Below are 27,900 nucleotides of genomic sequence, written 5' to 3'. Positions count from 1 at the left end.
CAACAATACTATGTTTTTTGTCCAAGTCAAAGGAGTCAATGTTCTTGAGAGTTCATAGTATATAGCCAAAATGTGACTAAGCCTCAATAAGTTGTGGTGGTTTTTCCTCAGTCCTCTTTGTCTTGATTTCCTTACCCTCTGATTTATCCAGAGAGAGTGCTGTGTGTGGTCTCCATCAGTCTATATCCCACCATGGCTTTTGCTGGGGTTCTAAGCCTCACTGGGACCATGGCCTCTTTTTGCCCTGCTGCTGATCAGCTCTCTGTAGTCATGGGCCTGTAGTAGGGCTTAGGCTACTATATTACCACTCCTCCAGCCTTATAGGAAATATTGCTTTTCCCTCACTACTTTCTTTTCTTTAAAATTTTATTTACTTATTCATGAGAGGCACAGAGAGAGAGAGGCAGAGACATAGACAGAGGGAGAAGCAGACTCTCTGTGGGGAGCCCGATGCAGGACTTGATCCCAGGACCTGATCCCAGGACTCCAGGATCATGACCTGAGCCCAAGGCAGACACTCAATCTGAGCTACCCAGGCATCCCTCCTTCATGACTTTCTTTTAAAAATGTTCTCAAATTCTTATTTTAATTTTCCACTGTTTATCTGAGACCACAGTATAACATGTAGCAAGGCTTTTTTGAGAAAGAAAAAGGAATAATAATTGTAAGCAACATATAACCACTTTCTAGTCTTGACTGTTCTCATAGCCCACAGATTTAGGTTCATGGTCATGCATACAATAGATGTCAGCTTCTTTCAAGCATCGGGAATGCTGTTAAGCATATCCATGATTGAAAAGTAGGGGCTATTCTTTCCTCCTCCAGCCCGAGTCTTCCTTTTTCCCGTTACTTTCTTTCCTATGACCTGTCTATTTCCTGGAAAATTGGCAGTGTTAATATATCATCCTACTTTGGAGGCAAAATTCAGAAACATTACACTATTTTAAGTGGAGATTTAACATTAAAATTCAGGTCTTACAAGATCTCTGGATGGAGTGGTGTCAGGGTGTAGTTACGTGTGTTTAAGAGTGTAACACATCCACTGAATTTTAGAAGATAGAACATTGTTCCTGCTGCCATTACTACTGCTGATAAAATGCTATTCGACATTCACAAAACTGGTGGTTAGACACAGGAATGCAGAGTTGGGCTACCACAACTTTCTCTAAATATTTGTGTCTCCATGACTGTCCTTGCCAGAAGAAAAAACAAAAGGAAGTTGGCTATAGTAGACAACTCTAAGATGGCTCCCAAGAATCCAGGCCCATGTTGTACAATCCCTGTAATCCTCACCTCTTGAGTGTGTGTGAAACTTTTAAATATGATGGGATATCTCTCTCATGATTATGTTACATTATATGACCAAATGGATTTTATAGATGTAATTAAGGCCCCCCAGTCAGTTAACTTTGAGTTAATCGAAGGAAATTATCCTGAGTGGGTCTAACCAAATCAGGCAAGCTCTTAAAAAAAGTCATAGAGATTCATGTTGCCCTGTTGGCCTTGAAAGTATAAACAGCCACGTTGTAAACTATTGTGAAGAGGGTAGTATGGTGAGGGATAGCAGACAGCCTCTGGGAGCTAAGAACAGTCTTTGGTTGATGGCTAGCAAGAAAGCAAGGACTTTAGTCTTGCAACCTCAAGAAACTAAATCATGTCCACATACAGTGAGGTGCTTCCCTTTGACATCTCAGTTGTATCCCATTTCAACACTGTGAGAAGGCTCAGCTCATCTGTAGCTTCATCTGTACCCATGGAAACTGTGAGATAATAAATTTGTGTTGTTTTAAGCTGATCGATTTTTTTTTGTTTTTGGTACTTTGTTATGTAGAGATAAAAACTAATACAATAGCTTTCTGCTCACTTGTGTCTTACAAATATGTTGCATATGTGCCTAACTGGTGGAACCTTAGTTGTAAGGGAGTCTGGACTATGAAGTTCTTAGGATCTTAGCCCCTGTGCTAGTGAAAAATATGTAAAAAGGAAAGAGGATGGGGTTAAGTAATATGAGACAATATCCTGCATACATAATATCTAAATATTTCAAAGGAAATCCTGGTTTTTAAAAATAAATGTGTGGTTATGTCATTTGCCTCAATAGCATATAATAATCCAAAATCAGTTTTTCTGCATATTTTGTTTTATAGTTAAAAATTAACATTTATAAGACATCAATAATATTATCTAGGTTCAGTTTTATCTAACCTGATCCACTCCTTCCTCCAATGTAAAAAGGACATGTTTTAGAACTTTTTTGATGTCTAAGGATCTGTTAAAAATATAGTCGTGAACATTTGAGATAAATAATGGTTTGCCTCTGCATGCAGTTGGAATATTTAGAAAATAAGTCTATATGCTTTATGTGATCACCCTTTGTATTTTCAACAGAAGAGATAAATTCCTTAGAGTTGCAGCTCCTTTATATTTCTCTCTCTACCCCCTGTTCTTTCTTTATAATTTTTATTGTGATTTCTGGTTTACATTTGCAAAACTAGGACTCATTTTGTGGATTTGCTAGAAAATTTGAACCTTTTATTATCTTGGACAGTTTCTGAGGGTTGGGAATTTGGGTGCAGTTTAGCTGGCAGTTCTAGTTCACAGTATCTCATGGGACTCCGGTGGACCTGTTAGCCAAGGCAGCAACTTCCGGGAGCCTTGACTGGGATTGGAGAATCCGCTTCCACCATCACTTATATGGCTGCTGGCAGGGGGCGCTAGTTCTTCACATGCTGCTTCCCCATAGTGCTGCTCATGGTATGATTTTCCAAGAGTGAGTCATCTGAGAAACTGAGAGTGAGAGACAGGGAAAGAGAGAGAGAGAGAGAGTGCAAAAGAGCAATCAAAACAGAAACCTTTGTGTCTCTTCTATTACCTGATCTTAGAAGTGACAAGCTATCACTTCTGCCACATTTTATTGGCTATAAGTAAGTCGTTATGTCTAGCCTTCAATGGGAGGGCATTACACAAGGGCACAAATACCAGGGGGTAAGGAACATTGAAGGTCATCTGAGAGGCCGCTTCCCAAAACATGGCATTCTTAATAAAAACTAACCAGGAGATCAAAAGAGAGAAAAGCAAGGGTAGCCAAGGCAGACTTGAATTTCTAGGCTGATAAAGCTGGTTGCATAGTAAAATCTGAGTTGTATCATGTCCCTCCTTTATGTCTCACAAACATAAATGTGGCAAGACTGCTATTTGTGCCCAGATTTCCATCTCTCCATCTTACAAAGTAATTAAACTCTGGGGTTTTGCTAGCTATCTGGCTGCCCAAGATATGGATCATATTTCCCAATCTCTCTTGGAACTAGATATAGCATCTGTTGTGAATAAAAAACTGTGGACAACTTTGAGTGGTGCTCTCTTATTTCCTTTTTTTCTCTCTTAGTGATTGAAATGTGGACATGGAAGTGAGCCATCTTGGATCACATGGATGAGAGCAATCCTCTAGAGATAGCAAGACAACAAAGTAGAAGGAGCAAAGGAACTGATTCTGTGGAGATGCCATGCTAGTCCTAAATTGTTTACCTCTAGACCTTCAGATGAGAGAAAAACAACTGCCTTTGTGTTTAGACCAAAATTATCTATAATGTCTAACAGAATAGCCAAACTCATATTCTAACTGCATATTTTTTTTCAAACTTCTTGGACCACTGCCCTTAGTTAAAAATACGTTTTAAATTGCAACATGTACATACACAAATATGTGAGTCACCAAGAGCTTTTACAAAAGTATAGTTATCTCTTGCATGTACACTCTGATATTTTCTATTTTACTCTACTGAATTCTATTCTATTCTTTTCTATTCCATTCTACTGTTTTATTCCATTCCATTCCATTCCATTCCATTCCATTCCATTCCATCCCATCCCATTCACTCCATTCCATTCTATTGAGACAAATAATGCTGGATACTACCTACTAAATCAATTTCAGGACTCACCAATGGGTCACAGTGTATAGTCTAAGAAACACTGTCCAAACTCTTATAATGACATAAAATGATGTCCTTGTGTCATATGCTCTATGACAGAGCTTCCACCCCCCAGTCTCCTGCTTAAATAGAAGTAACTTTACATTATTACTAGTTCTCATAGGTTCAGTTTATTGGAAATTTATTATGACTTCAATTCTGATTCCAGTTTTTAAGAAATTTTTCCTAGGATTATGGAGAATATACTGAATGCCTTATGTTCATAGGTTTTGTGCTAGGTGAATAAGACATTATTTCCCTTAAAGATCTATAGACTATTGAAACAGACCAATTTGTGAGCAGATTAATTAAAATAGAATATGATTATTACTATTGTAGCTCAGAGTGGTCATGAGCTGATAAAACAGCAAAACCTTTTGTGTTTGTAGCCAAAAAAATGCATTGATAGTAAAAAGTCTGAAATATCATGAAGCAAAATTGAAAGAATCTTCACTTCCTTCTGGAATGTTTTCTTCTCCTACTAAGTAGCCTGAAACAGAACACTTACGAATTTTAGGACTGAAAAAAAAAAAAAAATCACTTGAGTTAAGAACTTCAAATTCTTACTCCTTTTCTTGTACACAGATTGTAGATCTTAGACTGAAAAACAGTGTACATGAAGACTGTGATAAATGTTATAAAACTAACATTTCAGTAGTGATTTTGCCCATGTTTATTGACACTTATTACAATGAAAATCATTTATAGCTTTAATACTCAAAATCCCTTTGTCACTTCTAATATCTATGACATTTTAAAGTGACTGATCTATCATATAAATTTTTTTCAAACCAGTCTTAGAATGTACTTACTTGTCTACTTTGTATTAACCTGACTCTCACTGGAAGAATTTCCTTATCTTAAAAGTGGCAGGAATGTGCTCTTGTAACAAAAGCTTAGGGTAAGACCAGGTTCAGACGGAATGAGACTATTTCTTATTTGGATGGAAACTGTTTGTGGACATTTGATGCCAATCTAAGTTTCAGAGTTGAAAGAGACAGTAAGAATTCAGATGAGCTTAAGCTCAAAAAATAGACATCATCAGTATATTGTGAAGAGAAAGGTGAAGAGGAGAAAGTGTAAAACTTTGAATTGCTGCTTGTTCTGTATTAATCACAGTTCCTTTTAGTATGTATCTCCTTGGAAAGGGAACCACAACACATTTGGAATATCTTATATGGGATGGCAGAGAACAGGCTATTTAACCAGTGGCCAAGAACAACCTGATGTTCTGAGCTACAAATTGAAAGTGAAGGTTACTTTCTTGTAGACTTTATCTTAAAGCAGTAAAACGGGTAACTGCAGCTACAACTGAAGTATTGATTTTGTAATTTCAGCAAATTAAGAACAAGACAGAAAACCTATTAAACCTTTCCACTGATTGCCAGGGTACTTTTTGGTGATTCTGAGGTTGACATTAAAATTACATACACCTATCTCTTGAAAGTAAAACATATACATTATATAGAAGATGATAAAAGAAATTGTGGTATGTTTTAAATGTGAAACTTGCAAAGCCTGATACTATAAATGTCAAACAGCATATCTAATTTTCTTACATTTTCATAAGTTGGGGTTAAAGTTAGACATACATTGATTATGTTTTAAAAGATTAAACTTTCCACAGAACCAAAAGATTTTTTTAAATAAAAAGAGAAAGAAACCCTGATAGTAACATGACATGTCAGAGCATTATAACTAATGACTATATAAAAAAATATATCATAAAGACTACTGAAAAGTGATTAAATTATATTTTTTTGTATACAAGAGGAAAATAAAACTATTTTACAGTTTTGTGGAACATGTCAAACTTTTTAAAAAACGATTTATTTACTTATTTAAGAGACAGAGAGAGAGAGCATAAGTGCGTGTGGAGAGGGGAAGGGCTGAGGGAGAGGGAGAGTGAATCTCAAGCAGACTCCACCCTAAGCATGGAACCCAATATGGGGTTTTATCTCAGGAGCCTGAGATCACAACTTGAGCCAAAATGAAAAGCTGGTCGCTTAACTGACTTCGCCACCCACGTGCCCCACTGTCAAACTTTTAAAATATAATTTTAAGACTATTCAAGTGAATATATTAAAATTTACATTAATCCTAATGTCAAAGAAGAAACTGGGTATAAAAATTGATTACATGATGGAAAATAAAATTCAGGAATTTTATTCAGTGAAATAAATTTGCTGAAATTCATATCTTTCTTTTTACATTAACTCTACCTGAAATAATCATATTTCTTAGTAGGTAGATAACATTAGAGATAATAGTATTTTAAAACATTGGGAGGCAACTTTCGTCTGCAATTAGGGAAAATCACAACAACAAAAATCTCATAAACAATAAGAAAAATGTAACAAACTGGAGCAGCTCTAGGTTTAATTAATTCAATGATTCAATCACATATTAAAAAAATTCCTTCTTGGGAAGCCCCAGTGGCCCAGTGGTTTAGCGCTGCCTTCAGTCCAGGGCATGATCCTGGAGACCAGGGATTGAGTCCCATGTCAGGCTTCCTGCATGGAGCCTGCTTCTCCTTCTGCCTGTGTCTCTGCCTCTCTCTTTCTCTCTCTCTCTTCTGTCTCTTATGAATAAATAAATAAAAATCTTTAAAAAAATCATTCTTATAATCTTTCCATTTTGCCTTCTTCAGTGTGTCAGTTTTGTCTGAAAGATTGCAAGACAGTGTTGATAGAAACACCACAATGTTCATTAAAAGAAAAGGATCATTTCTTTCTTTGCATCTCTTTTTAAGAGCAAGGAAACCTTTCTCAGAAGCCTTCTAGATTATTTTCCCTCCTGCCTCATTGACCAAAATTTCATAAATTTTTTATGACTTCATTAATCTCTGGAAGTAGATGGAACAATCAAAATTAGCTTAGAGTTTTAATCACAGCTAATTAACACAAGTTTAGTATGAAGACCTTCCCTAGAGGTGTAATGACTCTATAGATGTGATAGATACCTGAACCAAATCATGGCTAGGAAGGAGGAATGATTTGGAGTAGTCAACCACAATGCCTGCAATCAGGCATTATCTAATATCTAAAATGTCATAGATATTAGAAGTGACAAAGGGATTTTGAGTATTAAAGCTATAAATGATTTTCATTGTAATAAGTGTCAATAAACATGGGCAAAATCACTCCTGAAATGTTAGTTTTATAACATTTATCACAGTCTTCATGTATACTGTTTTTCAGTCTAAGATCTGGTTTGTCTTTCATTAAATTGAACACATACATAGATATATACAATAAGTTGAGAAGCTGTCTATGGTTTTAGTAGTGCAATGTACACTTCACATTCATAAACTCAAAGCCGAAAGCAAATTCTTTGCAATATCTGTAGAAATACAGATGAAATTCCATCTATTTTCCAAAATACAAGTGGAAATAAAATGGTGCATAATATTTTATGTGATCATTTGAATGTTATTGGAAGCATTTCAAATTATTTTAGATCACTTATTAAAAAAATCTAATTAAATCAGTGGAACATGTGTTTTACAGTTTTTTAAAAAATTCAAACACCTGGCTTCCACTTACTGTTTTTATTTTAAGTCTACCATACTGTCAGTTCCTCAAAAGTTTGTAATCATACCATCAGTTGTGCTGATATTTGATCCTAAGGGTGCTTGATTCTAAGGATGTTTGATTCTATCTCTATACAGAAAAAAATTCCACCAATGGCAAGAAAATCCCTTTAGTAGTAGGCTATTTTTGAAAAAGGAAGGGCATGATAATTTAAGTCATCCTCCCAGTAGTGAAGGTCAAACAGCATTAGAGAGTATGTTTACAACTAAACCCCAGATGCATGAGCTCTATCTCTGCCTCCCACTCCCATTTTTTTAGAGAGAGAGCACAAGAGCAGGGGAGGAATAGAGAAGGAGGGAGAGAATCTCAAGCAGCCTCCATGCTCAGCATGGAGCCCAACAGAGGGCTGATCTCATGACTCTGAGCTCATGATCTAAACCAAGATTAAGATTCCCACACTCAACTGATTTGAGTCACCCAGGCACCCCATCTTTATCTCTCTTTCATTAACTCATTCATTCATTACTTCATGCATAGTCATTTACCTATCATTTACTATGTATCTAGCACTGGAATAAGCATTTTGAAAGTTACAAAGATGAATCAAATAATCATTTTCCTTCTTTAAGGAAGTAAGTCTACTGAAGGAGGTAAGGTATATTCAGAAATAAAGTAGAGAAAGTATGTAGTTCCAGGAGAGAGGAACCGATAAGGGAAGTTAAAGGAAGAAAAGTTTAAGTCCTGGTGAAAGATCAGGAACTGCTCTATAGAGACAGATTTGTTACTTTCATAACTAGCTTACAATCGGAATTGCACTGCCTTTTCATTCTATTTAAACAATTCTCTATAATGAGAGGCAATAAAGCAAGGAATTTAAGAACCTGATGTGAAGTAAGACTCTATCTCATTAGATCTCCAAATACATAAAAGAGTATCAGAGTATGGGTGGGCAAAAAAGACAAGAATCTACTTCCCAAAATATAAAAAGTAAAACTATTTTAGAGCAGTGGAAATATTTCCCCAAATATATTTTATTGTTACTCAAGGAATTTTTACAAATACTGGATTTACAAATTACATGATTATTGACAGAGAGATTATTTTATTGTCCAGTAACTTCCCCAGAATTCCATGTTATTAATGGTATGCAAGCAAAGTATTAGATAATCAAAACAAAAAATAAAATTTTGGCATCAAAATGTTATCTAAATAGAATAGTTTCTAATAATGGGTTTTTGTGAATTAGTAATTTGAGCCTCCAACTGAATTGATGTGATTATCACTTGATAAATTCAACCTGAAAATAACTTTAGGATCTGATTAGACAAAATATTTGGTTAAGTGTCCTTGATACCACTATGACAAAAGGTAACTGGTTAATTGTAGATTCTTATACTAAATAATATCATTTCTGATCTATTCAAGTTATACCTTAAAGTAAGTATATTCTAAAAAAAAGAATGTGAAGTAACATCATTTATAAACATAGGAAAGAGAAAAAATACAGTATCAATAAAATGTTTCTGAAACATTCATATCAAAAGATTTCTCATAATCAGAAGACATAAATACAGCCCAAATGGAACCTAATGTCAATATGTTCAGCAAGTTATTTAATTTGAGGAAATATGTTTGGGACAATCAGACAAGACTGAATTTATTTTGACATTGAAAAGTGCACAAGAAGTTTCAATTTTTCATGAAACAATATAAAAAAGAAATCATTGGCTGATAGAAGATATTTTGACAGCCTAACTAACCAGTGTTTCATCTATATTACTAAACATAACATTTGCAAAGCACCACTGAATGTGAATTTTGATCATTGACCCAAAGGAGAAAAGTGCTCCATTCAAGCCCTGTGCATTGGTCTCTATCAGATGGTTGCTAGTCTGCACAAGAACCTATGTCTGTCATCTTTTCTCCAACTTGCAGCATTGTATAGCTGTTACATCAAATTCAAATTGGATAAACTCAGGGAAAAAAAAGATAAAAAAATAAAAATCAAATTCTCATTTTTATGGTCTTCAGATTGATAAATTCTGATGCATTTTCAGCATGCAAATATTTCTAATTTAAAAAAATCCACCTGTTTCTAGACAATACCACAAACAATGGTTATTTAAGGTGATGCCATAAAATAAAAAGTTCTGCAAATAGACTCATTTTGGTCTGGATAGCAAATACATGGATCAATAGTCCTCTCTCCAATGTCCATGACAGATACTGCTAAATAGTCAGAGCAGTTTCCAGCTGAAGCCAAATACATCTTCAGAATTGTCTACAATATAATACTCCAGACATTCATTACTTTTCTATTACATCATTTGAAGTTTATTTGACATCCTTAAATTATGTCAAATACAAGTTCTATGAGTGTCTAATCATTGTAATGAATCTGAGGCTGATTTTTTAAATATTTTGAATATTAAAAACTTCCTATTTATATTTACAAGTTACTTCTAGTAGGCTATTGCTAAGATCAAGAAGAGGATTCAAACTTAAAAAAAAAAAGACCCTATTTGGAAGGTGAAATTTACTCAATTAAAAATGACTTAATTATATAAAACTTATAGTTTAAAAATAGTGTTTATAATAAAACAGTTAAGAAATAGAGATTAATCATAAAAGCAAACCTAAATAACCTACTAAAAGTACTAATTGTTTGGCATAGCAGGAAAACAAGTTAATCGTTCCTTCTTGGTGTGGGATCACACTATTAAATCATAAATTCAAGTCAACAAAAATATACGGGGACTTTAAATAGCTACTGGGATACACTGGACAACATAAGTGTTTGTAGATACTTGGCAAAATCTCTTCTCACTCTTGTTCAGTAGGTCTGCAGAGCCATCTTTTTTGACTGTCTCAATAGCTTCCAAGTGTATAATGCAAATTAGACATAATGGCTCCCTAACTCATAGAGTAAAGGTGGTTATGGTAGGAAGAACTAAAATGAAAGCTCCTTGAAATGCCAACCTCTACATCTACCTGTTAGCTTTTCTTTCATACACAACACTGCACCACTGCTAAACCATGAGTAATTTCCTAAGGGAATTATTGAGATAATTACCACCGTCACAAACCAAAGATGCCAAAGATGATAACACCTACCAAATGTCCATTTAAGTCTCTTTTGGATTAGTACAAAAACCACATAGGTCTTAGGAATGATTGCAGATTATTTTAAACTTTAAGAAGGTAGTGATTTTGACTAAAGTTGTCACTTCTCATACAGTAGTTATGTTTTCATTGCTGAGCAAACAGTATAGCCTCTGGCACCTTTTATGTAGCTATTGACTTAAAAACAGTTTTATTTAACCATATTTAATAAGGACAATCAGAAGTAGATTATTTTCTTTTTTTTAAAGATTTTATTTATTCATGAGAGACAGAGAGAGAGAGAGAGGGAGAGAGAGATGCAGAGACACAGGCACAGGGAGAAGCAGGCTCCCTGTAGGGAGCCTGTTGTGGAACTTAAATCCAGGACCCCAGGATCACGATCTGAGTCAAAGGTAGAAGTTTAACCACTGATCCATCCAGACACCCCAGAAGTAGATCACTTTCATCTTGGTGGGAGAGTAGTACATCTTCACCATTTTAAATTATATTTATAATCAACTCTCTGTTTGGTCATATTATAATTGGTAGGAATGTCGAGCCTTTTGATAGTTCACAAAAATCCACACTGGTCTACTTTTTAAAATGCAAATATACTAATTGGACTTGAGAAGCAAGAACCAATAAGTATCCTAAATACTTTTTAAAAGCAGAAGCATGCTAGAGTATGAGATACTAAGTCAAGAGAAATTCCAGACTCCTGTCACATAAGTGAAGTTCAGTTCAGTTTTCTGGGGCTTGATGGAGTAAACCTTTCAGATGTATACTTTGCTCTTTGGCTTTTGGAAGCCATATGCATCACATTTGGGTATACTATTTTTATCCTTTTTTGGAGTAATATACAAGACTGCCGGTTTGAATTGGGACCCAGAAAAAGAGAGAGCTCTTCAAGTCCAGTCTTGGGACTCAAGCAGCTTGAGACTTGAGTCTTATGACCAGTGATACCTCAAGTTGTCTTTTGCACTTAAGGATGTTTTATGGAGTTACAGGCGACCTCCAATAGGAGACTTATGGGGCAGATCCATAATTTGGAACAATGCTTTCTCATCCTCTGTCAATGATGATTTTCCATTTGAGAAGCAGCTCCTGGCTAATGGATGCTGTTAAAGATTGAACATCTGATTACAGATCATTTAGTGAATATTAAACCTAAGTTGCTTATCACAAATTCAATGTTTTCTGCTCTAATAAACTATTAAGTTTGGCATGCACCACCCAAAATTGTGATTGTAGATGAGAGATCTGCTAGGTCCAACTAGATCCAGAAGACACAGATAGATTGCACTTATAGTTTACTCAGACACTCATAATATCTTTCCTTCTTGCTTGGTTACTCTTCTCTCTGACCTCTCCTTTGCCTTTTAGATAGTTCAGATGACCAGTTAACCAAAGACAAATATTTGAAGGTGTAGTTTATGGATGGATCCACATGGTATATTGGCACTCATCTCAGGGTAACCCTGAAAGATAATATTGTGGATGTAAATCTTTCTAGTGGTTAGAATTTTGAACAGTAAATTCAAGGTGGGGGTTTTCCTAGAATGTGGTATATGCGTAATACTAAAAACAAATATATATGGTGCTATTTCCATCATAACTGTAATACAAAGGGCTGGAAACCAAGGAATGGAAGTGAGAGTGCCATTCTATTATTGCATGTTACAACATGTTCACAGAGGAATTCTTCATATATTCCCAGCCTTGGAATTGGAAGGCCCTTGTTTCCAAAGGAGGAAACTCCTATCAATGATCACAGCAACAATGCATTTAAATTGGCCACTTATGGCTGTCCATGCCTATAAATCAATAGAGAAGAGGGTTACTAAGTTGGTCAGTATAATTTAACTTGTATTTGCTTGTTAACATTACCAGAAAATGTGCTAACTCAATGTTGAATGTGGGACTGAGAATCTAGAACTTTTAGAAATAAAAATTGGGGGTTACTCCACCAGGTACAAAACAGAGGAATCAAGGTGTTGGAGAGGTCAAGGAAAAGATGGATGGAATGAAGCTCTGATATCCCTGACCAGCTGTAGAAGTAAAGACCATAGGAGCTATGCCAATTTTATGCTGAAGGTATATACTTTTTTAAGTCAAAGGAACATTAAAATCTAAATTTAAAAATAAACTGAATGTAAGTAATATAAAATGAACTACTGATGGTCATGCAACCAGTTAATGGCAGAAGCCACAGTTGAGGGAAGATGAAAGAAAGAAAAGGCTCTGTGAAGCCTGGGGCCAGGGATAGGGCCCTGATCACCTGGCCTAGAGACAATTCTGCATTCGGAGTGTTTTCCCCAGTCTAAGGTACCAAAGGTAGTTTTGCCATCTCTCCTGAAATGCTCCTCTTAGGTCCAAGCTTTAGAAAGAAACATGGGAATGCACAAATAAGCAGAACAGATTTACATCTCTTCTGAATTTCTGTATCTTGGTTAAAAAGAACTTTATAATTTCCTCTAAGGATAATCTTTGCTTATTTGGTCATCATTTTTTTTATAACTTGAGAGCTGATTCTAGTGATTTTCCTCAATTGAAGACTGTGTATCATACAAGGGAAATGATGTCTTTATCAGCAACTTCTAAGTAACACTTTTTTAGTTTAAAAAAGTATATTATTTATTCTTTTTCTTTCAGATTGCTCATATGTGTGAAATAATACAGTGTTTGTCTTTCTCAGTCTGATTTATTTCATTTAGCATTACACCCTCTAGGTACTCAAAAAAAATAATCACTATTGTAAAAATCTAGAAATTTAAGTATCATTTATATTTTTGCTTTATATATAAAAAAGAACATTGTCATCATTCAGTTCCTTTTCCTCTTTAAACACAGAATTATACAGTATATACTAAGACTGCAATTTCAAACATAATAAACTATCATTTGTTTCTTTTTATATTTTTATATTCTTGTAATGGCTTCACAATAGCATATAGATCTATCACAGATTAACCAGTATGCTATTATTAGATATTAAATATTTTGATAATTTTATGACTATAAAAACCACCAAAATGAGCATGTTTGCATCTGCATATTTATACACATTAATAGGTAGCTCCTAGGAGAAAAATTTTGAAGTAAATCACTAGGTGAGGGAATATATAACATTTTAAAATGCCTGCATTAAGATATGGAATCATATCAATACATTATATCCAAACAATATTAAAATACCTATTTAGTAATATAACTTGTCTATTTATTCTTCTTTTATATCCCTCAGCAATGCCCTGTAATTCTTTTTTATGTAAATTTTTGTGTATTTCTTATTAAGTTTACTACAAACTATGCCATATTTTTGTTGCTATTCTGAATGGATTTTCTGTTTCATTATGTGCTCAAATTAGTTACTACTTGCATAAAAAAAACTATTGATTTTTACCTACTTATTTGAAAGCAGATACCTTTTTGAACTGTCTTACTAGAATATTCAAATATTTTTACTAGAATACAGTACTTTTATTCCAGTAGGATATGAAAATTGTGTTTTAGATCTCAGGGGTCTTGAATATCTAATTTTTAAAAAAATAAATGATGTAATAAGTAATAAAAATCACTCACCTAGGTATAAAATTCTTGGACCACAATATTTCCCTCAGATTCTGGTTTATTCACATTTCAGTCAGATATTACTCTCCAGTCTGCTATTGGGAGGTTACTTAATACTCACAAAATCCTATACAATTTTCTGATCTGAATGGACTTCATTTAGCACACCGTGTCTCCCTTGTGATGATTTTTTTCTCCTGCCTCAATCGTCTGAAGATTTATCACTGTGACTTCTGAAGTCTATAGTAAACCTCAATCCCAGCAAACCCTGCTTCTAGAGAATTTTCTATCCATAGAGACATGCATCCCAGTACTTCGTGACATGCTCAGTTCCTTTTCTTGAAAATGTTCTACCTAGGTGTTGAAAGAGGCAACTAGAACATTTGGAAACTTACTCTGGTTGCTTTGGAGATTTGCACTTGTGGCATTAAGGTATAGTGATCCAGTTTCTGTTACAGATATAGACAGCTGGGTATCTGGGACTTGAGACAGAGAGAAAAGTAGAAGAAACCTTCCAAGTTTTTAACCTAAACCATTTTGTGAATGTCCTATGAGGAAAAACTTTAATAGATTTTTTTCTCCACCAAGTGAAGAAATATCCATTTTATTTTAAGGGTAATGGAAATGTCCAATATGCTGGTATAAGGCCATCTGACAGTGAGATTTCTTCTTTTTTTTTTTTTTTTTTTTAAGTCTCTTCTTGTGAATTTTAGTGGAAAGTGAAAAACAATATTAAAAATTGCTAGGCAGGTGCCATTTTGGAATAGGTTTACTTGCTATTGAAAGTTTAAAGTAAAATGTACTTGTTTTACTATAAGATGTCATTCTTATTTAAAAGAGTTTCTCTTTAAATGGTAGATACAGAATTACATAATTTTGTTTTCTGTAAAAAAAAAGGTGCTGAAATACCCTAAAAGCCAAATTTATGGCCAGATAAAAATGTTAGAATTATTACAAATACAACCTGAAAATTATAATGGAAAACTTGACATTTTATCCAACTTCTTCAAAGTGTATCAACTTATACTGCTATTTCTAAAATTTCTCTTAATTCTTTAGAGACTCCTATCTGGGACTCTTTCCATTTTGACTTTTTCCTTCTACTTCTCTTTTCTTTGCTTTGTTCCCCAACTACTCAAATAATCATTGTGTACTTTCAGTAGGCATACAACATATAATTCTCAGGCATCAGTTTGCATTTTAGTGACTTTTCTATTTGCTTTCTAGTTTTGCTATATTGTGCTTGTTAATTCTCTTACAGTATACAAATCTCTGGGTAGTTTTTAGATAATTTAGTTGGTTTCCTGAATCTGTCAGAAAAAAATCACTAAAATATTTCTTCAAGGGGTGCCTGAGTGGCTCAGTAGGTTCAGCATCTGACTCTTGATTTCAGATCAGGTCATGATCTAAGCTCTGCACTCAGCATGGAGTCTTCTTGAGATTCTCTCTCTCTCCCTCTGCCCCCTCCCCCACTCTCTCTCTCTCTGTCTGATGAATAAATGAATCTTTTAAAAAATAAAAAAATAAAGTATTTCTTTGTGGAATTCTCATCCTCTCACAATAAAGTATACATTGTTACACCTCCCTATAAAAACATTACACTTGTTTTCTCTGTACATGTAATCCCTGAATGAAGATTTAAATTTACACTTTTAACCTGATACAACAAAAGCTGAATTAAAAACCTCATTACAAAAACAAGTTTCATTGCTTTAAATTAAGCTCTACTATTTAGGGCAGCCCCTGTGGCACAGCGGTTTAGCGCTGTCTGCAGCCTGGGGTGTGATCCTGGAGGCCCAGGCTCGAGTCCCAAGTTGGGCTCCCTGCATGGAGCCTGCTTCTCCCTCTGCCTGTGTCTCTGCCTCTCTCTCTCTCTGTGTCTCTATGAATAAATAAATAAAAATCTTAAAAAAAAAAGATTTAAAAAAGCTCTACTATTGAAATTTATTCTAAGCCATTGGGCATCTATGGGATTAAAAAATTAAAGGACAGGTAATAGACTTTTTCAGAACTGGCAATATTTTTACAAGTGTGATAGGTACTATGCTTTTCTGGATGGAATGAAATTCTGTGAATGATTCAGTTCAAAACAAATTGAAGAAAAAAATGTTTATATGTGGGGATTTATTTTCTATTAAATATATATATCTCCCATTTTTTTGTATTTTACATTTAAAAGGAGTTGTTTTGGTTGCTACATTTTTTTCTTTTCACCTAGTTCTACTTTTTGTCATGGCTTAAAACATTATATTTCAAAGATAACACTGAAAGTTCTCTAGGGATTGGTGTTGCTTTATTGAGTGATCTTTGATCAGATTGTAATGGAAAATCCCTGCAGGTGATATAAAATGTGTACATATATTTGAATACATAAAATATGTATTTTTTCTTATTTCATCCATCTGACACTTCTAAATATGGGCTTATTTAGCATACCGGCCAAAAATGATGGGATCATCTTGAGGGTATATTTCAAAAGAGTGACAATTTTAAAAATTGATGATGAAAATAATTGGATTTATAAATTCTTTGAAAATCAGGGAGTATGTGTCTACAACAACAGTAAAAGCTGCTATGGAGCCTATAGAAACTCATTCAAAAGAAACATAATATTCTTGTTCCATTACATATGTTTTAAATATTGTTAAGCATCATGGTGTTCATAAGCTTAGATGGCTTAAATATTGAATATTAATACGGTCATTTATTTAAGATACTGAGAGACAGTTTGTATATAAGAGAAATATGTGCTATTAGCTTTATTGACATTAAGTCCAACAATCCTAGATTTTATATATGTATTATGTGTTTTTATGTAAATTCACATAAAAAAAAGAAAGAAAAGGCAAGAGTACTAAAAATTAGGATTATCCATTTCTTTAGATGTCACTCATTAAATTATCATCTTTCCCCTGAGGCTATATTTACAAGGTTTGTGCTACATTGTTAGATGAGGAGTGCTAGGAGCCACACCTAAGATTTGAAATAATTGCAAGTAGTCATATTAGGATTTGTAGTCAGAGCCAATAAACTGCTTCAAAGTGTTTTTCCCTCTGTTAACTTGTGAAAATAGAAGTGATAGTGGGGGCTCAAAACACCCTTTTCAGGAAAAAAAAGAGAGAGAGAGAGAGAGAGAGAGAATAAACCACCACTACCAATAACAAAATGCTGACAGAAATACTTGAGGTCACATTGAGCTCTTACCTGTGGGTCCTGTGTTCTCATGGTCAGAGTTGATGAACTGACGGTCAGTGAACCTCGGACTGACTGTCAGTGAACCTCGGGACACAGGAGAGGTGCAGGAAAACACAGCTTCTTATACTCACGGGTTCTACAGATACAGAGTTACTGCACACTGTAAGGGACCATGTGGAAAGGTTGGGGGGTGAGCAAGTGGACTCAACCTAGCACAGCAGGAATCCACAAACACAGTGCCTTTGTTGGAGGTCAAGGTGGAGTACAGGAGAAAGGCAGGAGGAGATTTCCATGGTGTGTTTGAATGTTACTAGGTCATGATCCCGGCAGGGCAGGAAGGAGAACTTGTGGTAAGGAAAGGTCATCCTTATCACAGTGGTGCACATGGTCACCTGGGCAGGGTGTGCACAGTGCGGATGTTCAGTCAGCAGAAAAAAAAAATGAAGTTTCAAAATTTACAACACACTTTAACACTCCTAAAGATCCAGAAGTGGCATTATTCTATGAACGGCATTGTATCCAAGGTCCACAAGACCACTCTCAGGTTCAGTTGTTCGCTAGAAGGATTCATAGAAATCAGAAGAGCTGTTATACTTAATGCTTTATTACAAGGAAATGATGCTGATCAAAATCAGCAAAAGAAAAAGGTGCATAGAACAGAGTTCAGGAGAGACCAAGCACATGTTGTCCTCTCCTGGTGCACTCATACAAATAGTGCTTAATGATTCATCACACATCAATGTGGGACAACACATATGACATAGTGCCAACCGGAGAATTCATCTGAGCTTTGGTGTCTGGGATTTTTATTGGAAGTAGCCATAGAGCATCCTTTGCAGCCAAACATAATAACTCAGGCCCCAGCCTCTCTAGAGGTTGAATGGATTCTAATGGCCTGAGGCCCCACCATAAATCACACTGTTAATTTAAAATAATTTAAACCATCCGAGGTATCCCAAGTCCCCAAGTAAACAAAGATACTATTATCAAGGAGAATATTCCAAAGGCTTAGACATTATCTTCCAGAAACAGATCAAGAGGCAGACCTTTCTTTGGAATGTGCAGGGCTTGAACATCCTAGACTTGCTGGCCGAACTTTTTTTTTTAGATCTATTGAGGTACATATAATTGATATTTAAAAAATAGCATACATGTATACATCTTGATGAGTTTGGACATATGTATACACCCATAGTCATTACAGTTACCATAACCAATGTTCTAAATGGTTCATCACCCCCCCCAAAATGTCCTTGAGCTCTTTTGCATTTTGTTTTGTTTTGTTTGGGTTTGGTTTGGTGAAATCCATCCTATTAACATTTTTTAAAGTCTATAATACTGTGTTGTTAACTTTAGGTACTGTGTTATACAGCAGATCTCTAGAACTTATTTATGTTGCATAACAGAAACTCTATACTCATTGAAACTATTACCATTTCCCCACCACCACCACTCATTCTTGACAAACACCATTCTATTCTCTCCTTTTCTGGATTTGACTCATTTAGATACATCATATGAATGGAATCATGTAGTATTTGTACTTCTGTTATTGGTCTACTCCACTTTGCATAATATCCTCTAGGTTCATCCATGTTGTTGTAAGGGCAGGATTTCCTTCTTTCTTAAAGGTTGATTAATATTCCATTGATTATATATTTCCCCATCTTTATCCATTTATACTAAGATGGACATTTCAGCTATTTCCATATTTTGGCTACTGTGAATTATGCTGCATAAATGTGGGGGTGCAGATTTGTCTAAGATACTGATTTCAATTCTTGTGGATGCTCCCTCAGAATTGAGACTGATGGATCATATAATAGTTCTACCAACTTTTGAGGAAGCTTCATACTGTTTTGCATAGTGGCTGTACCAATTTGCAGTCCCACCAAAAGCATATAAGACTTCTTCCCACATGCTCTTAATACTAATTTTTTTAAGTAATAGATGTCCTAACAGATGTGAGGTGACATCTTAAGGTGGTTTTAGTATTTGTCTAATAATTAGTGATTTTGAGCACCTTTTAATATATCTGGTGGCCACCTGTATGTCTTTGGAAAAATGTCTACTTAAGTTTTTTGCCCATTTTTTAATTGGGTTATTTGTTTCTTTTGCTGTTGAGTTGTAGTAGATTCTAACATGTTTTGGTCATTAATTGTGTATCAGGTAGATGATTTACACATATTTTCTCCTCTTTTGTATGTTGTCTTTTCACTCTCTTGATTATTTTATTTGCTGTGCAGAAACTTTTTAGTTTGATGCATTCCCACTTGTTTACTTTTTATTTTGTTGCCTATGTTTTTGATGTCCAATTCAAAAAATTGTTGCCAAAACCAATGTCAGGAACTTTTTCTCCTGTATTTTCTCTAAAGAGTCTTATAGTTTCAGGTATTAATATTTAAATCTTTAATCCAGTTCCAGTTAGTTTTTGTTTATGCTGTTAAATATGAATTCAAGTTCATTTTTTGCATGTGGATGTCCAGTTTTCCAAAACCATTTGTTGAAGATACTATCCTTTACCCATTGTACATCCTTGGCACCTTATTGAAGATTGGTTGGTCATACATACGCGGATACATTTTTGTACTCTCTATTCTGTTCCATTGGTCTAAATGTCTGTTTTTATGCCAGTGTCAAGCTGTTGTTATTACTGTAGCTTTGTAACATATTTTGAAATCAGGAAGTGTGATGCCTTCAGTTTTGTTTTTTTTTTCAAGATTGCTTTGGCTATTTGAGGCCTTTTATGGTTCCACAAGAATTTTAGTGTTTTTTGTTTTTGTTGTTGTTGTTGGTGGTGGTGGTGTTTTTTTTTTTTTTTTTTTTTTTTTTTTTTCCTATAGAGACAAGTGTTGGAGAAGATGTGGGGAAAAGGGAACACTTTTTGGGGATTCTCTTTTAAATTTTAAGCTTTTTTTTTTTTTTCCTCTTTCTGTTTCTAAGATTCTCTCTTTGTCCTTGATTTTTCAGTTTTATTATGTGTCTTTGAGAAGATCTCTTTAGATTGACTTTATTTAGTGACCTTTGAGTTTCATTAACTTGGATATCCAAATTTGTCCTCAGATTTGAGAAGTTCTCAGCCCTTCTTTCTTTAAGTGAGCATTCTGACCGCTCTTCTCTCTCTTCTCCCTCTGGGAGTCCAGTAAGTCTTATAAAGCAGGTCTAGTGTGATGATCTCCATCAGCTTCTGTTTTTTGTTTATCTCTCCTTCATTTCTGAAGGACAATTTTGCCAGTTACACTATACTTTGTTAGCAATTTTACTTTCAATGCTTTGAATATATCATCAACTCTCTTGGCCTGCAAAGTTTCTGCTGAGAAATCTGCTTTGGTCTTATAAGCTTCTCTGTATGTGATGACTCACTTTTTATTTGCTGATTTCAATATTCTCTCTTTGTCTTTGAGTTATGACACTCAAAGACACTGTACACTCTGGTGTACAGCTCTTTTGACTTATCTTGAAGCTTCACAAAGCTGTGATGCTTTCAGCCATTCTTTCTTTTTTATTGAATATAATTGACACATAACATTTTGTTAGTTTCAGTTGCATAGCATAACGATTCAATATTTGTATATATTGTGAAATGATCACCACCATAAGTCTAGTTAATATCCATTACTACACATACTTATACATTTTTTTCTTTGGGATGAGAACTTTTAAGATCTCTCAGCAAGTTTCAAATATACAACACAGTATTGTTAACTATAGTCATCACGATGTACATTATATACCCGTTACATTTATTTTATAATTGGAAGTTTGTACCCTTTGACCACCTTCACCACTTTCACCTACCACTCACACCTACCTCTGGCAACTAACAATCTAATCTTTGTATCTGTGAGTCTAATTGTGTTGTTTTGTGTTGTTCTTAGTGAGATCATATGATATTTATCTTTTTCTGTCTGACTTTTTTCATTTGGCACAATGCCCTCAAGGTTCCCTCCATGTTGTCACAAGTGCTAAGATTTCGTTCTTAATTGGATGAATAAAATTCCATTGTATATCATCTACCACAATGTATTTATCCGTTTATGTACTGATAGATACCTCAGTTGTTTCCATACCTTTGCTATTGTACCTAATGTCACAATGAATATGGGAATACAGACATCTTTTTGAATTAACATTTTTTTCCTTTGGATAAATATCCAGAAATAAATTGCTAGATCACACGGCAATTCTATTTTTTTTAAGTAATAAAAATTATTGAGAATTCCTGGGATGGTGGTTATCACCTCCCAACCTGGAGGGAGGAACCAACACTACAGGAAATCACTCAGAAATCACACTGTCCCAACACCTGTGGTCAGCACGCGGAGGAGCAAAATGATTCCCCTTGCCAAAATTAGTCAGGCTTTGTTCATCCAAGAAGGGTTGGGAGGACAGATGTAGAAGGGACCATCAATGATATTGGGGGTAGGATGAGGGTGTGGCAGACACCAAGCTGGCTCCTCAAAAACAAGTGGAGAAACAGATCCACCTCTTCTCTGGGGATGGAGTTCCTGGTCATATGTCTCATTTCTTACCCTTCATGAGGCTGTCACTCTCTTGGGTAAAACTTTTATCCTGTAGGTTCAGGACAAGTTTATCAGCAGTGAGACAGATATGGTTCAGTGATGTGGCCATTGTCTTGGAGATGTTCTGAGCTGTCTTTATCTTATACAGTTTAAGATAGCCAGGATTCTTGCTCAGAGCTTCTCCAAGGTGAGAAGGCTAGGGTTAAGGGTTCATGCAAGGTCTGCTCTCAATGACTGGCCCCTTTCTTACTACTTCAGCCCTTTTCTGGGCTGTCAGATCCAAGGTTATATTCAGATAGCTTGTGCCCAGTCACACTTTGGTCTCCATGGCAATTCTATTTTTAATTTTTTGTTTTGTAATTCTAGAGTGTTTTGTTTTCTTACATCCCTGCCAACACTTGTTATTTCTATTTTTTTTTGAAGATTTTATTTATTCATGAGAGACACGGAGGTGTGGGGGGCAGAGACACAGGCAGAGGGAGAAGCAGGCCCCATGCAGGTAGCCCAACATGGGATTCGATCCCGGGTCTCCAGGATCATGCCCTGGACCAAAGGTGGTGCTAAACCACCAAGCCACTTGGGCTGCCCACTTGTATTTTTTGATAATAGCCATTCTTAACAAGTGTGAGATGGTATCACTTTGTGGTTTTGATTTGCATTTCTCTAATGATTAATAACATTGAGCACATTTCCATGTTGGCCATCTGAGTATCTTCTTTGAAAAATGTCTATCCATGTCTTCTGTCCATTTCTTAAACCAAATTCTTTTTTTTTTTGCTATTAATTATAGAGTTCTTTATAAAATTTGGATATTAGCCCCTTAACAGATGTATGATTTGAAAATACTTTCATCCATTCAGTAGCTTGCCATTGCATTTGGTTTCTTTTATTGTGCAAAAGGTTTTTAGTTTGATGTAGCTCCATTTATTTATTTTTGCTTTTGTTGCCTTGGCTTTTCAAATCCAAAATAATGATTGCCGAGACTAATTTCAAGGAACTTACTGCCTATGTTTTCTTTGAGAAGTTGTATAGTTTAAAGTCTTCCATTTAAGTTTTTAATCCATTTTGAGTTATTTTGTGGATGGTGTAAGATAATGTCCAATTTCATTCTTTTGCATGTGGCTGTCCAATTTTCCTAACATTTATTAGAATGCCAGTTTGTTTTCTATTGTATATTCTTGGCTCTTTTGTCATAAATTAATTGACCATATTTGCATTGGGTTATCTCTAGGCTCCCTATTCTGGTTCATTCACTTACATGTCTGTTTTTATGCTAATACCATGTCATTTTGAATATTATAGTTTTATAATTTAAAATCAGGAAATGTGATGCCTCCAGTTTTGTTCTACTTTCTCAAGATTGCTTTGGCTATTTGCAGTTTTTTTGTGGATGCATATGAGTTTTAATTTTGGAATTTTAATAAGGATAGAATTGGAACTTTGAATTGAGCTGGGTAGTATGGACATTTTAACGATATTATTTCTTCTAATCCACGAACATAGAGTAGCTTTCTATCTACATCTTCTTAATTCTTTCATCAATATCTTATAGTTTTGGGGCACTTGGGTGGCTCAGTGGTTGAGTATCTTCCTTTGGTTTAAGTCATGATCCCGGGGCCCTGGAATCAAGTCTTATATTAGGCTCCTCACAGGGAGCCTGCTCTTCCTTCTGCCTATGTCTCTGCCTCTCTCTGTGTGTCTCTCATGCATAAATAAATAAATAAAATCTTTAAAAAATATATATCTTATAGTTTTCGGCATATAGGTTTTTCATTTCCTTGGTTAAATTTATTTTATTTTTATTATTTTATTAGTTTTGGCATTTTATTATTTTTGATGTAATTGTAAATGGTATTTTTTTCTTAATTTCTCTTTTTGACATTTTATTGTTAGTATATGGAAATGCAACTGATATTTGTAATTGTTTTTTGCATCCCAAGCTTTACTGAATTCACTTATTAGTTCTAAGATATTTTGTGGAATATTTAAGGTTTTCTATGCATAAGGTCATGTCACCAGCATAACAAGATACAGATATAATCTTACTTACTTTCTGGTTTGGATGCTTTTTATTTATTTTTCTTGCCTAATTGCTGTAGCTAGTACTTCCACTATAACTGAATAGTTGTGAAAAGAATAGGTATCAATGTCTTGTTCTTCTTGATCATATAGGAAAAACTTTCAGCTTTTCACTGTCGTGTGTAATTGAATGGTTGAGTCAGGATTTAAAGCCCAATCAGATTTTCCCTCTATATGATGCCAAATTTTATAGTCTAAAGATTTAAGTATGAGTCACTTAATTTTATTTAATATGCAGCAGTGTGTATTGAATGTGTTTTGATACATACCATTCTAGATCCAGGGAACACAGTAGTTAAAAAGGTAGAACAGATCCTTTTTTTTCCCCCATGAAATTTACATTATATAAGGAGAAGGTACTAAAAAAACAACTAAATAAATAAACATAGTGATGTCAGAGCTTTAAATGTAATTAAAGTAATAAAAGTATATCACAGAATTGAAAGGTATTTGGGTTCAATGAATTATTTTAGTCTATTTGATCAGATCAGTTAGGATCTCTTTGAAGAGGTGATATTTGAATAGAGATATATAAATCAATCACCAACAGTAATATAAAAATAAGAGAAACACGAAAAGTTAACCATTAAAGGTAACCAGTGGCATATACTCATTAAAAATGTGTTTCAGAAAAAAAGAAGACTAGTGTAGTGAAGCTAGACTTTACAGGGCATGCGAATCTTGATGATATATTGAACTTGAAGACAAAGGCAAAGTTTTTGGGATAATAACTCAAAGCATAGATGGAGGAATGAGTATGACTTGGTGGTGGATACCACATCAAGACTATTTTATAAAAAAACAAACAAACAAACAAAAAAACTTAAATAAAAACATTGCCATTGTAGATGTCAATCCCCAGAACTGTTATTTTGTATGTTTGTTTTGCTGAAAGTGAAGTTTAACAAAGGGATATAATGCTTTTTTCTTTCCTTTTATTTCCCACTAGAAAGTTCTAGTCCCTTCTTACGTATAAGGTTGTTAAGGCGTGGTAGAAATAGTGATGGATAAGTGTATAATAAGGAACTAGAGCCAGTTTAAAGGGTGCCTTCAATGACAGTAAATGAGGCTTTCTTGGACATTTATTAGTATGTAGGACTAAAGAGGTATTAGTGTGTTCTTTATATTGCCACTTAACAGTTAGTGGAGCAAAGGAATGAATGGGTCAGAGAGGCAGGAGGCTAACTCCAAAATGCTTTATAAAATGTATTAATTATTGCTAAATATGACATTAATGACTAAAAAAATGGCATTACTAACAGTGTAGCAGTATAATGCGGTGTAAAGGGCATAGGCCTAGCAGGTCAGTAAATCTATGTCTGCCATTAGCTGCTTGTGTGACCATAAATAGGTCACTTTACATCACTTAGCTTCAGTTATTTCATTTTTAAATTAACCTCTTAAGGTCATTTTGAGTTGAAAAATTCTATGATTTTATGATACATGCTTTGTAACAAGATTTAGTTCATAACCTGTGTTAAACATTCCTCAAAGAAAGAATCTGGGAGTGAAAACATTTGCATTTGATATTATTAAAGGTTTATTTTTGTCTACTTATTATCTGTACCCCAATGTGTTTGTCCATTAGTAGTTATTATGAATAGTATGTAGGAAAGAGAGTTTGCTCTTTTTCTCGTAGTAATTCTATGACTTAAATTCCTAGAGTTAACATCACACTTTTGTATATGCTTTACACAGATTTCAAGACACTATTAAACAACGTAAAATATTTATGTTTATTGTGATTTTGTCATCATGGGAATAATATCAGACAATGTTTAGAGTGGCATATGCTTTATGAATGAATGAGATGAGTCATGGATTGATAAATATCCTGGATAGATCTTTTAAAAAGAGAACAATTCAATTGTAGAATTGCAGAACTGCCTATGAGCGTCACTTTGGAAGTCTGCCATTGCCATAGTGTTAATTTTTCTCTGTTCTCTCTTCATTATTAATTTTAAAAGGGGATATTCTGCAAGCAGCAAAATCTTTGTATATGCACATAGCAATTATAAAGGAAAAACACAAAGTGTTAGTAAATCCAGTAAGAATTCTAAACCAGTAGAAGGTTACATACCATATACATATTACATTTCTACTTTTTTTGGAGAGTAGCAAACTTTTCGCAAGAAGTTTGCGTTTAATAGTTCTATTAAAATAATATTTTTGTCTTTTAAGATGATATATAATTTCCTGGAACCACAATTTTTATCATTATCCTAAGAGATAATAAGCAACTACAATATTTGTGTATTTAAGATATCATGCAAATTATCAATACACTGAAGTAATTGACACCAACACATTCATGTAATTGACACCAAGACAAGTACACAGTCAAGAGAAGAAATTATTCTGTTAAATCAAATATTCTATATCTTTGAGCATAAAATTTAGAAAACTAATTAACTTTTTTTTCAAGCAAGCTCCCCTCCTCAGCCTGAAAACAATGGTTATGCTTGAAGTTGTTTGTCTTATACATGTACGCCTAGTCAACTTCCATCTGTATTTGGAATATTTAGCATCTACTGAATTCAAGAAATATGATTTCAAACTCTCCATGCTCTAGTGCACATGCACACATCCCCTAAGTTGTAAATAGCTGTTATCACTTGTTAGGATAACTTAATTAAACTTGCTTATTAAAAACCTTTAATTCGTTAGTGATAAAATCTTGATTAGTACATTTTCCTGCTAGGTGACCTTCTAATTTAATAGAAAATGAATTTTTAAATGGGGAAAAATGCCTGTGGCAGAGATTTTGTGCTAGTGAATAGAGTTTGCAATACACATAGGGATATATTTGAGCCTAATTAGTAAGGGTGCAAATGAATTTTTATTTCATACACCAGAAGTGTCATTGATGAACCACGGTGAGGAATTTGAAATGCATTCAGATTGGCAGTGTGGGACTGAAATCTGTGGGAAAATCACAAGCTAATTCATTGATTGCCCCTTGGAAATTACTGCTGTTAATTGTTAGGTAATTAACATGGAGCTACAATTATATTGGCCTAAGGGGGTGATTAATGTTTCAACATGTCACATTAGCAGTGGCTGGATTTTCAAAGCTTTTCTTTTCACATGGTTTAGGAGACAGATGGTATATTGTGTATGGATTTTTTTTTTTTTTACTAAAGTTTAAGCTGAGAGCAAGTGTGTGAATTTTCTGTTCTTGAACCTCTTTTTATAGATATGAATTTTAACACAAGAATTTGATAACTTTTATGAAATAATATAATAGTTGCTAATAATATTCCTCTACCTAAAATATATATTGTTAAACAGGAAAGTTATTTTAATTTTATGTATTGGTGTAAAATCAAAACTGTCAAATTTGAGGAGTTGGCATTTTTCTTTGTGACAGGTCTTAAATTATTTAGTGATGGTAAGAACAAAAAGAATTGTACAATATCATATTTATAACAATCAATATAATTTAAGCAGAAATAAAATAAACCATGTTGAACAAATGCATTTAGTAATAGTAATATAGAGTACATTAATATTTCTATCCTTCAGCATTTCACTACCTCTGTCACTTTTTTTTTCTCCTTAAAGCTATGTATTCCAAATCCCATTTTAGCTATTCACTGTGGCACAGATTTTTCTGGAACTCTCCTCTGAAACCATGTTGATCCCTAAACATCAAGGCTAAAAATGAATGGACAGAATGGATCAAGTCAATTGCTTATTTAGGGAGGACCCATTGAGAAAACAATACTACTTATTTCAAAGCTGGTTTGAGATATTACCTTATAGGTTAAGGACTTACTTATACCAATACTTTTATCTCAATGTCATGGTTTTTTAGACTATCACCAAGTTTGGGGTACAACTATCTCAGTTATGAAAATAACTAGAAAATCATATCCTAGTTACTTCTGTGACTGAGAAAATCATTTTTGATTATGCAAAATTAAT

The sequence above is a fragment of the Canis lupus genome, chromosome 28 (genome assembly GCF_048164855.1).
Source record: "Canis lupus baileyi chromosome 28, mCanLup2.hap1, whole genome shotgun sequence".
NCBI classification, from domain to species: Eukaryota; Metazoa; Chordata; class Mammalia; order Carnivora; family Canidae; genus Canis; species Canis lupus.
The sequence above is the reverse complement of the archived record's forward strand: the minus strand, read 5'-3'. Positions refer to the sequence as shown.